Consider the following 10079-nt stretch of genomic DNA (forward strand, 5'->3'; position numbering starts at 1 on the left):
GAATATTTAAATATTACATATTTGGATATTTTTTGTACCTTTTTCTAGAGCATCTAATCTAGCCCGTGTCCATGACTCTATGGATATCGGATCTCATTTGGTGCGCAGTTTTCAGCTGAATATTTTTTACATTCCAGTACCCTAATTTGTTCCGCAGACTCTGCCCGATATGTTCCTCAGCAGGTCATTGTATGATCAGCATGACATTATAACCACTTTTTCCTCTGTCAGGTGCTTGTATTAGAGGAAGGTTTCAAAGTAACCAGTTTCTAAATATTTATTCACTTGAAAATTAATTCTATGACATGGCAAAGTTGCTGAGAAAGCTCTTTTACGTAGCCTAATAGGAAAGGAATTATAATAATAATAATAAACGGGATCTGCAGCCAAAATTCAGCTTGTTCAGTGTCAGTGACATGAACTCCAACCGCTCAGTTGTCCCTTTTACAGACCTCAGGGCTGCAGCCAACTGACAGCATCCATGCTTAGTTTGCTCATTCAATTTCCCTGAAAGTAACAGTCATACACTTGAAAATATGAACAACAGATTATGAGGTAAAAAAAAAAAAACCCTGCAAATTTCCTGCATATGATTCCTAGCAGGACATTTCTCAGAGAGACATATTACAGAACTGCGTTCCCTCTTAAGCTTTCTGTCAATCTGTGTCAACCTTGTCCCTAAACAAGATTGTTTCAGAATACTCCTGCAAGCTTTGTGTTCATTCACCCAGAATGTTTTTCAAGAAAGGAAAAATAAGAATATTATCATCGGGCCAGTGTCTCTTGTTCCCCTCCTCCTCCCAGTTAATGATACTGGAATCCGAACCACGCTAACCATGGCAAGTACAGCGCAGCTCCACCCTGGAAAGCAAAGCAGAAAAAACAGTGTGAATATAGGAATATGTGAACAGTATCTAGTTCAGCGAGATCTCGGGAAGGAAACTATACAAAAGCAAAGTTTGAGGAAACTGCCCAAGCCAAGATTGAAGTTTTTATTCTGTTTTTACTACAATGCTAAAGCCCCTGAAAGGGGACAGGTACAAATTCAGCTTTCGTAGATTCTGTTCAAGGCAGGCTGTGAACTCTAGTATCGATTGTGAAGGTGGTTTTGGGGGGATACAGTTAATTTCTCAGGGCAAGTTTATTTGAGTTCATCATCATTTCACCTTTAATCTTTTGTACAATACGATTTAACAGCACTTGCACAGTCAGAGCAGTACAACTCTTTCCTATTGTGTGGATGAATTTACGTGGGTACAAAGCGTGCTTCTGTTAGCGTGACTCGTTCTCATACAAGAAGGAAAAAGAAGTGTCCTGATGCATCAAAAATGTATAGTTGTATGCTTGTGTCTACGCCAGAATTGTTCCAGAGGAGGCACTGATCTGTATGTATTTGGATTAAGTTATGGAAGAGTACCATGACAAAATCTTTAGTCAATACTGCGTTAGTCTGAATATGAAATAGAAACGTGAGAGTCCGTATCCTACCCTGCGTATACTGATATTTAAAAAATGCAAATAGAGCCAAGCTCGTGTATGTGTGTGTATTCACAGAAATGTGGTATAAAATACACTACAAACAGTTTGATGTTGTTAAACAGTTTATTGTATACTTTGCCCCACCCTACAGAGGCAAGAGAAGTCACTTACGTGAGGAAACAGCAAGAATTACTTTTATACTCAGTTATGGTTATGCTGAGTGTATGAAGCATGAGTGAAGAGGCCCTTACGGAATTCCTGCTTCAGCTTTATGATTATATTTTTCCATCTACATCCTTTGTGCTTTTGTAGCAAGTTTTTAAAAGCTCACTTACGGATAAAAAAGGAAGCCAATTTGAGATGATGCTGCTAGATCAACACCTTAAGAAAGATCCTTGATACTCACTATTTCACTCTCACCATCAAAGCAACACTCTTCTCTCAGGCTATTTTAGGACCACAGGACAATCTTAGCAGCAAATTTTGCCACGTTTGTCCAAAATGAGCTAAAGAAAGATCTCAGCCATATGGAAAATACAATTAATTTACCTCTGCTGATCATATTGCGTTAAGTAGGGAATGAAAACTGCAGATAGGCACTAGATTTTCTGATGCTTATCTAAATTTTTTTCACTTAAAACTTTTTAGTAGTTCTTCATTTCAAAATGCATTTTGAATTCAAATGTCCTACAATGTTTTTTTTTTTCCCCAAAAAAATGAGTGAATGCTGCAAACCAGCCAACTGACAGATCTCAGAAGTTCTATATGGTCAAACGAAAAGCTATGTATAGTCAAATTAAAGATCCAGTATCCTGTCTCCAACACTGGCCAAGAAAGCAGATGCCAGACAAAAAATACAAACAGGTTAAGCAGTAGCTAAGAATACTTCTCCAGAATTTGTTTTCAGCCTCCAGCAACTCAGGTTTCATGAGCCAGGGGTGGTATCTTGCACGGAATAGTCTTGATGGATATTTCTTCCATCAATTTGCCCAAGCCTTCTTGAATGTCTAAATTTTCAGCAACCATAACATCTCACAAGTTCTGCAACTATGTCCTATGTCAAACGTATTTCACTCTGTAGTTTCATCTGATGTTCCCTAGCCTTCCATTGTAAGGGAGAGTTTTACATCCACGAGCAACACTGTGGAGATGGATACTCGGGCTTTGCGTACAGTTTTGGAGTCTGTGCTTAGAAAAGCCTAGCAGAGAACCACAGATGTACTCCAGCCTCTACGTAATGACTTACAGTGAAAAACCCAAAGGCTCAGCTTTATCAAACCTCATTCCAAGTACTCGTCAACAAGAATTTCTTTGGTAATTCAGCTCTTTACAAAGACTACCGAAGAAAACTTAAGCAACTATATTTCTCATATAAACACCTAAGGTTAGCTCAGCCAAATGCAGGTCAGAAAAAGTAATTAGATACCGAAATAAGTTACCACAGCAGTGTGAATACACCAACAGATGGCAAATCTACCACAAGCAATTGATCCTTTCTTTTTTTTTTTTTTAACCGAATCACACATACTTTTGTATTTTCCAAAACTAGCTTCATTATTTTTCTTCAAACCTGTTTAATCCTTGAAACTGAAACCAAGCCTGAAAAATTCAACTTGAATTCATATTTTGCCTCAGAGCACAGAATAAACCATCGTGATGTTTCAATATGCAAACGTATCGACAGTGATGAATACTTAAGGAATTGATTGCATCTAAAGTCATCGTGATCTCAATCTTCAGGGAAGCTTTTGTGACAGCAGAGGGTGTTACGTCTGAAATGATACCGAGCCAAAGATGTTGCCAGTTCCTAACTTTAGCTAGGAGCCCACATACCATGGCTCAAACCAGTATCCTAATAATCTCAGGTGAAAATTCTTCCCATTTTGGAAGATTATAATTAACTTCCTACTGAGCCATGCTTAGAAAAATGTCTCAACCTGGAAGATTAAATAGGGACTTAGTATCTGTCAGAAATAATTCAGCAGTAGCTGTTTGTGTCTTGCAGTATAGAGATACTGATTTAAAATAATATATTTAGAAATTGTTTTCTCCTTATTGTGGAACAGAAGGACTTGACTGCATGACTATAGATACATTACTGGGAATAGAGAGTAGGTCGCTGAATACCACTTCAGTAATATTAGTTTAGGTCTTCAGATAATTGCTGTAGCAGTAGTACTTAAAGAATCCCCACTCCTGGGAGAAGAGAAATCAGCGTACCTTCCCAACCCACTGCTATTCTTGTAGCTTCTGGGGGTCAACATAACTTGAACTGATTGCCATTTCTTCTCCACTATTATCAAGGTTATTTTCAAGCCATCTTGACTTTGCTTCTGTTCCAATTGGGGCACAACTTGACTCATCAGTTCTTTATTTGGAACGCACATCACATTTCTTCACTTCATCAGTTCTCCCCCCAGTGAGGTCACTTGTTTGTGGCCATTCAGTACTTCCTGCAAGTGCCCATTTCTCAGTTTAACTCATTTTCATACTATCCTGTGCAAAGAGTCTTGCTTAAAGCCACCGTTCAGCCGAGTATGCATTTTGTAGCAGTGTGACTTTGGGTTCAGCAGGATATAAGCACATGGTAAAAGCTGAGGACATTCTGAAATACGTTTCAGAACCAGTCTCTGAAGGCCAGCTTCTTTTTCCATTAAAACTGGTGACAATATTCATGATAATTTCAATGGGAGCATGATCATTCTGTAAGTAATTGCTATCAGGAATTTAATTTAAACCCCATTTGACTGACATTTCTTGTTTGCAAGATCTCTATTTTAGGAACAATGTCTTGCTAGTGTATCTCTCTTCATCTTAGTCATGACTGATAACAGAATAATCATCTCAACTACTTTCCTTTTCTTTTCCTGCATAATGGCTTTACTGCATTTTTACATACCAAACATACAAGAATAGAAACAATGAGAGAAATAACAGTATTGTATGCAGATGAGCAGGTAAGTGACTAGAAGTTACTTGAAACTTTATGCTAGGCTGGATGTCAGGCTGAGAAACCTTTACAGTCACATATTGGTTTGTTTAAAAGACTAAAGAATGATGCAAGTTTGTCTTTGAAGCGTGCCTCTAACCCACGTTACTCTCAGTTGGCATTTCACACGCGTATTAAATACGGAATCTCTACATACCACCTCTCCAAACTGCTCATTACTTGTCTTTCTAATTTCACCGCTGCTCTGCAAGAGTTAACTGCTCGGTCCTGTCAATGCTATCTGATAGCACAGCACTACCAGCCAAGTCACAACTATTTATCCCCGTCACATTGTGCTTTCCCAGGACAAATCTGAAGCAGCAATTGCAATGGCAATTTATCTTTAAAGCCTATCTTTCATACGGGGAAATGCCACGCAAAATGCATCGCAGTTCATTTCATTATCTTGTTTCTTCTACTGCTTTAATAAAAGACAGTGGTCATGGGGCAGCTGAATGCTAAGTTAAGAAAGGACATTACTTGCGACTGTTCTCAGTTCTTTGTAATATTCTCATTTGCCATAAATCTATGAGGACAAGCGATTACGAAGAGTTTTCAACAAGTTGAGTTTGACACCGAAAGATCTGCTTCTCCTTTTAATGATGAGCTGTCACAGGCATCGATCAGTAGCCATGGCAGAACAGATGAAAGCAGTAAAAAATGACAGACGAACAGACTTCTTAATGATAAGGAAAAAATACGGTCCACACCATCTGAGAGGCAGATTCTCACCACCTTTAATGGGAGGTTTTTTTAGTAAATCTTGCATATTGCCTTCAGTGAGAAATGAGAGCACTCAACGGAGGAAGCATCTAGTAGAATGAGGTCAGACTTTTAAAGAATGGCTATTACCCAGCAAACCAGAACATCAGCAGACCACTACGGAGTACACAATGAATAATCTTCTGTTAACAGGCAGAATAATGCTGGTAGGGGGGTACCTTGAAAACCCTAATGAAGCTACAGAAGGTCAGCTCCAGCCTGCTATAAGTTTACAACATTTTACCTGTTAGTGGTGTTTCACCGAGTTTAAGCAAATTAGAACCGAGCCCTACAGCTGATGTGGCAAGACTTTAAAGAATACAGCAGAAAGCGGCTAGATCTAGAGCCTTGCTGCTGAAACGCTGCTGTTACCCGGACAGTCTTCATGGGAAAGGGGAAAAGGCAAAGGCTGCATCAAAATGAAATTCTATAGCAATGACCTGGTAGTGCTGTTTCTCTCTGAAGCTTGGGTAACTTCATAAACCGGCTTGCTCCTATTCTAGCAGCGTAGGCAGTACGTAATGAAATCACTTGCACCAATAAACCCCTCAGTCTAAGACTCTGTGCTGCACCCCGGAACGTGCTCTAGGGCTGGTTTTGCACTTTCCCTCTTTCGAGCTATGGACGTAGCTCAGCTGATCCTGACCGTAAATGGATGGATGCTGAATACCCGAGAGTTTAGAACCACCAGTGTTATCTTATGGCTGGGGAAATAAAGTTCTACTTTTATTAAACGCTGGGGTTTTTTTTAAATATGAAATTCTGAGCATCAACCTTTATCTCATAAAAGGAGGAGGAGGAGCCCTTGATATTTTTTCCTGCAACCAACACAATCTAGTACCATCTTTGGAAGGACAGCAAAAAGCACCAGGGCAGGACTCTTAAAAAGAGGAGGATCTGATTTCTTAATATAAAAATTAGTAAGACTCACTTTTAAAATATGCTAACAGTAATATAAAGAAAAAAAGAAATAATGCTGGGTTTGTGTGGGAAGGAAGCATATTTAAATCTAAGATGAATGACGTACCTTGCAATTACAGAAACCGTTGAAAGAGATAGTCAGAATTAAAATACTTTAAATATTCACATTGAAATATTAATTTGAAAATTTTAAAGTATGTATAAATGCACATAAACAGAAGCAGATGACAAAGGGCTGAAGTTCAAATCAACTCAAAGAAAGAAGTCAGCCTCGTTAAATGAAAGCTAAAATTGTCACTGACCTCAGCGGTGGGGGCTTTAGGCAGCATGCGGCTGGGTGAGCAGCTCTGCAACTTCAGATTTAGTGCTAAACTGTGTATTTTAGAGTACCACAACTGCCTTCCAGTGATGCTTTTCTAAAGCACATGACCTCTGAGAACTCTTAAAAATCTAAATCAAAACACCCTTCTAAATTTTGAATCGCCAAACAATGGGCGAGTAAGCACAATTACTAAGCTTGCAGCAACAGAAGTAGCATTTCTTCCGTTATGACAAAGTCCTCATTGCTTAATGTGTTTTTATAAGACAGTTATAAAGCATTTTATGTTTTTACAGACATTTTACATCCAGCTATTAATATTGCCTATTTAGCTTACTAGATGGAAGATGTTTTCACTCAGAGACAATTCCATCTGTATTAACAGCTACAAATAAAACTATGTACCCATTTAATATCGAGAGATGGCATTTTTCTTGAGCAAGGATGATGCTTATCTGAGCGCAGAACCAGCACCAGACTCCTGCGGTGCCCAAGTCCCATTACAAAGTCAGATACGATTTCAATGGGGTAAACATGTTGTATCGTTTTTCTATACAGAACATTTTGCCATAAATGTTTTCTTCATAAAAGATTTTTCCTCCATAAAACGTCGCATTGAGTGCTCAGCATTTCCTTCCGACTCCCCTCGTGTCACACTGATGGATCTGCTTAACCCACCGATAGCTGCGGAAAGCTCAGGGGAAATGAAAACTGTCACTCCTTGTTTGTCTGCTTGTTTGTTTAACTTCAACCCGGCAGTTCTGGCTTCTGCCAAAATCGTTTTGAGGCTCTGGGAGTGCTTTTTTAATGCTCTTGGCATGTCAAAGTGACACCTACATTTCATTATACAGCTGGGAAAAAAAAAAGAGAGCTCACCTACAAAACACCTTGGCTGCTGAGCACAACCAAACAGCTCCTTACCAAAGCACCGCCTCAAAAGCAGGTGATTAATCTGCGCAGGGTGGTGGTTCATTTTGAAAAGCTCCTGCCAAAACAACTGCTACTGCATTTTTGCTTCAACGTTATTGAAATATTCACACTGTGTTATTTTCTATCGACACGCACCCCAAGGACCTCAGTCCCTCCTCCCTCAAAATGTTTTTGAGCAGGAAATCACGGTTTGAGCTTTTACGGGTGTCCTTAACCCCCGAAACGACAAGCAGGTTGATCAGCCCTAACGCAGCCCCGAGCCCTTCTTTGTTTTTACCCTCATCCCACTCTCTATGTAAAAACATCTTCCTTCTGTTTTATCTCCATAGGAGTGCAGTGCTTCTCAATTTGAGTTTTAATTTCTTCTTGAGTCTGCTGAAAGTTATTAAGCACATCGAGTGCTACAGAACCGGCTGTTTTGCCTCCAGACTGCCCATCTTTCAGCCGGCATCCGTTTCATAGAGAGCCGTGAAAACCTTTGCGTCGTCCTTCAGACTTCCGGAGATCCAAACTCCCCGGGGAGCTCCGGTCATACACGTGGGTTATTATAATCCCGCTGCAGCACATTCAGAAATCTCTCAGAAACAGCATCTGAGAAAGGTCTGCTTCAGCCAGGGTCTGAGCTGGAAATGGTCGGCATTGCTTCTCACCAGCACGGCACAACGCTGGCTCCGCCGGTGCCGGACGGTTCTTGCAAGTTCCCCGTAGGGGTACAGTTCCCTTCTTTTACTGCAAATAAGAAATACACATTTATAAGCCTATAGTTATATTTTAAGTGACTAACTAGTTGAAGGAGTCACCAAAAAAAGTAAATTAAAGTTGTTGGGTCAGATCTTGGCTAGAGAAAGCTGGAGTGACTCAGGTTATTTCAGGGCATGAGTTGAATCAGTTCAAGATCTCTGTCCCTGAACTAAGAAATACTTTTAGAAGAAATACTCATCATTGTAAAATTTTTAGGATATGGAAAATAATATGTAACGCAACGTTATTACTAGATAAGGGTAAAAACAGCCTTTAAAACCTCTTGAGCAGGAGATTTTCTAATGGGTTGTGTTTGAATTTCTGCTTATAATTACTATATAGCTTTTAATACAAACTATTATTTTGTGCACAATTTTATTTTTTGCATGTAATACAGTCCTAAAATGTTTCCATGAAAATTCCACAATATGTAGCTTATAGCAAGGATATAACCAAACAAAAAAAAAAAAGGTTGGGTTTTATTTTTTCCTTATTGAGCCAAAAATCAACCGTCATTTCATCCCACTGATACACCTACAGGCAGCATCGTCAACGCGGCGTGCAGCACACGTACCGCACCAGGCCTCGTACCAAGAAGTCTGTTCCTTCTGAACCCGGGCCAAACCGGATCGGTGCAGTCCTGGATGACACGCTCGTCTTCAGGTGACTTCTCCAACCCTCCTGCTGATTTGATCAGCCAAGATCAAGGAGGCTGTTGTGGTTTGGTCCCGGTTCCCTGCCACTCTTCCTTTCTCCCCCAAGACCTGTATATGTCTGTCTCTGGCATCTGGTGCGTTTGTGACCCTCTCTCACAGGGCTGTCCTTGCTTTACAGCCTTATCTTTCTCCATTATGTACTTGCACTGACATTTTGTCTATCAGTTTAATCTGTCTTTATTACCTGTAGTTCCAAGCTGTTTCGGTTCTGTTCCCTTATGGCTCCTCTCTGGGCTCCTGCTGCTACCTACGCCCAGGAGACGGATGAAAGGAGGATTTGGGTGAACTTGGACTTTAAATTCAAATCCAAATCGTGATGGTCACAAACCTGGGAGGACACAAATCCAAGCCTTTGTTTTATCTCCATTCTTAACATACTTTACACCTTGCCTTGGCCTCAAAACAAGGCAAAACTCTGCATTGCCTAAGTTTGCTCTTGGCAGACCTCAGGATTTAAATAAGCGTTGCTCTTGCTCCAGAAGCCCAAAGCAGGGAGTTCGGGAACTCTGCCTTTCTGGGCACTTCCCCTCGTTCCTGCTCAGCGCTGCGCTGCACCTGCAGAGCCTGTCCAAGATGGGGTGACCCGTGTGTCCCCATCCCCATCCACCTTCTAGGTTATCCCCTCCCCTCCTGCCTGCTTCAGAGCTTTCCCCTCTTCCTCTACGTACACGAGTTTTCTTTTCATGCATTGAAAAAACAGAGCTCACAAAGATGTCTGTGCAGCTCCGGGGACTTGTAATATTAAACCAATTTAACCAATATTTAAACAATTTTTTTGTTGGAAAGCCAGAGGGAGATCACGGCACAGTTTCCTCTCTCTTCTTTAGAAATTTCCCTTATATAGGAAGCCAGGCGTTCACCGCTGAAAGGCAGCGATCCCTACGTGAAGCGGGGCAGCCGCTCAGTAGCATGGAGGTGGGGAGGCGACGGTGGGGAACTGCAGAAACAGCAAACAGAAGGTACCTGGCTGAGCTGGAACTGGTCGCTGCCCCTGTATTTTAAAGAAAAATCTGAAATCGCTCTTTAATAACTGCACGTGGTCAGGATGTTAATTGGAGCTATACCGAAAACCCCAGGGCAGCGGAGCCAACGAGAACCTCTAAGGCTGTGCTGGGATATTGATCGCGCGGTGACTCAGAGAGGGGCCACCCACTGAACCAGCCGCCAGCAGCCTCTTCGGGTGAGATGCAACAGCTCCCCATCTTCCCCGCCCATCTATACA

Source organism: Aptenodytes forsteri, unplaced genomic scaffold (genome assembly GCF_000699145.1).
Source record: "Aptenodytes forsteri isolate BGI_AS27 unplaced genomic scaffold, ASM69914v1 Scaffold72, whole genome shotgun sequence".
NCBI classification, from domain to species: Eukaryota; Metazoa; Chordata; class Aves; order Sphenisciformes; family Spheniscidae; genus Aptenodytes; species Aptenodytes forsteri.